Source organism: Morone saxatilis, unplaced genomic scaffold (assembly GCF_004916995.1).
Source record: "Morone saxatilis isolate NCDOM2014 unplaced genomic scaffold, NCSU_SB_2.0 Contig20, whole genome shotgun sequence".
NCBI lineage: Eukaryota > Metazoa > Chordata > Actinopteri > Moronidae > Morone > Morone saxatilis.
This window is the reverse complement of record NW_023339763.1, coordinates 11,713,145-11,716,193: the sequence shown is the minus strand read 5'-3', so window position 1 is coordinate 11,716,193 and position 3,049 is coordinate 11,713,145. Positions and strand designations below refer to the sequence as shown.

The 3,049-nt window shown below is 35.8% G+C and overlaps 1 pseudogene; it reads left to right on the top strand.

Moving 5' to 3' along the window:
• Nucleotides 1-3,049, top strand: part of LOC118331782 — a 23,936-nt pseudogene that overhangs the window by 19,572 nt on the left and 1,315 nt on the right.

Below are 3,049 nucleotides of genomic sequence, written 5' to 3'. Positions count from 1 at the left end.
TCATCCACGACCATCACCTCATGTAACATTACAGCATTGTCTCAGTCAACGCTACTTAGCCAACACAGTATACTACTCCATTAACATCAAAACAACCTGTGGGAAATCTCTCTATTGTGTTATCTATTTATTCGGTATATCTTTTTGTGCAGCACTTCTGGAACCTTGTGCTTTTTGTTGCAAATCGTGCTTTAAAATACAGTGGATTGGATTGGATTGGATTGGAAATCAGAATGGTGAACTTTGGAAACTAAAAGACACACCAGAAATTCATCTTATTGCCCGACAGACACATCATTCACTCTTCAGGCAACTAGTCCTGCACCTCTGGTATGAAGTTGTGTTTTACCACTACTACACGTCATGAATTAAGTTATAACTTGTCATCTATGTGACTCTCAAGATATTGGAAATCACAATTCACCTTAACTCAATGCTTGGCAACACAGCTTGGCTAGAACAATTTAAAGTACAGACACAGTCAGTCAAAAACCCTGCTGTTAAAAATTGCACTAAAATTTTGGCCACAAGGGGGAAAAAATAAATCAGAACAAGCTGGCAGATACACAGACACCAGTATCACCAGCTTTAGTTAGGGCTGATGTGTTAGCAATATGTGGCTGCTTTCACATCCAGCAGACACAGAGCAACATTAGTATTCATCTGGGGTCGTATTTATGGTCACCTGATCAATCCAAGTCCAATATTCTCTCTCCTTTAACTTTGGTTTAGGCTGACCAACACATGAAAAAAAATATCCAAACCTGGTGGGTTAACATGGCAGCCTCCGTGGAAGAGGACCCACTGTAGTTAAAAAGGTGATTATACACTAATGAAAACATACCTATATATTATAAATATTATATTCAATTCTACCAATAGATCCTCCTCCATGGTTACATACTGGACCTTTAACAACAATCACATGTGTAATTAATAAAAATATTACAATATAATATAATTACAATAACACCAGTTCCGGGGTCCTGGTGAATACATATTTAATATCATTTAATATCACCTGTGCATTCACCACACTGCAGACATTTTATATTGTCAAATATTAAACCAAAGACATAAATTACTATGGAATCTTCACGACTGAGAAGCTGAAACAAGTGAACTAGTGAGTTTGGCATATCTGTTTGAAATTAAATGAAATGAGTTTATTATCAAAATTGTTGCAGATTATTTTTCTACTGACACTATCAATCGGAAAACAAAATAATAACAGATCTAGAGCTGGTCTAATCACATCTGGATGGAAAAAGCAGTCAAATTACAATAAAAATAATAATATTTACAATGGAGCTTAATTTAAAGTCTCCATGCTAACCTGAGCCAGATCTGTGTTTTGTATCTAAATTAGACCTGGTCTGATGTAGTCTGAATCAAGAAAAAGCAGTGAAATCAGATCACCATTTTTTATTGTTAAACAACTCTGAAAATATGTTGTTAGTATGATGTCCCTGTTTCACAGCTTTAAGTGGTGTACTAACGGCAAATCCTCAGATTAACACGGTCATTTTAAATCTTAAAATAAATGAAGTTTGTTCAAACTCCTGGTCAACAGTTCTTTGGTGGTTTACAAAGCTGTCAGCTGAATAACTAAAAGTTAATGTTTGCCCCATTGGGCCTGGATGCTTTATGGTAAAACTTAGCATGGCTGCTAGTTAGCTTACAGGTGCTATAAGTTAGGGAAATCAACATTAGCCACTTTACATTTAAAAACACTGTAGGCCCTAGCATTTTTCAATAAAGCCTTTTTCTTTTTTTTTTTAAAGTTATTTTTTTGACCTTTTCATGCCTTTATTGGATAGAGACAGCTGAAGATCGGATTTGAACCCGGGCCGCTGCAGCAAATCTGTATATGGGTCGCCAGCTCTACCGACTGAGCTAACCAGGCACCCAATAAAGCCTTTTTCTATTGTAAAACTGAAACACTGGTTATTTTTTTTAAATACTTCCAAATAAGGAGAAATCTCACCGTTGTGGCTCCAGGTATGTTCTTCCTTCTCCTGTCCAGGGTTAGGGTTTCATTTTGGCTCCCCCATCTTACATAAAATGTGCTAAAGTGCAAGACACTTACAGCGATTTCTCCCAGTTGTGTCTGTGCAAGCTGATTTATTTTTCCTATAGCAGAGTCACGGCATATTTGTCCAATTTCCATGAGTGTATGGAATAAGGAAAAAGGAATATTTGTCTCACCCTATAGTTGGGTGCCTGGCCAACCGATCCCACACATTAATTAAGATTAAATAAAAAAATACACATATAATTTCATGACCTGTTATGACCACATAGAATATGCGATAGGTCAATTCAAGGAATAAAGACATGTTAGGAGAAATGTCTGAAGATTTAGACATAAAACAGTTCCTAATCTTTAGATATATTCTATTCACTGGTTTTCCAGGTAAACATTGATATATGTGATTGTTTGTGATTAAAATATATTTCTGCCACCCTTTAAAGCCTCCATGCCACCCTCTTGCCGCTTCATAAATATTTTATAGATCCACCCCAGTCAGTAAATACCATGTAATACATAGGTCCATGTCTGGTCTTACAATACCCTAATACAAAGCTAATATTCACATATTTTAGTACTTTTTACATTGTAGGAAAACACAGGCATACTGAACTTTAATATACTAGATACTAGATCAGAGGTTTTCAAAGTCAGAGCCTGTGTGGGCCTCCCCTCAGGGAAATTCCTGTATGCCTATCAGATCATTAATATGTTTATTAAGTCTATTTGATCGATCCAATGTCTATTGTATTTAAAGTGAGGCAATATCTAATTCTAATATTTTACCACACCAAAAGGTGATGTTCATTTGTTTAATTTTGGCAGCAGAATCTAAATATAAAGTAGGGCCTACCCTGCATTTAATATATATATTTTTTTTACTACCATAACATAATGTTACATGGTTTATGGTATATGATGAAAATTGTAATGAAAACAGTGCGCCGATATTGTGTCCATCATAACACACTGACTTTCTGTCAGGCATTAGTGAAGTTTTGCATCCCGAGTGAGAAA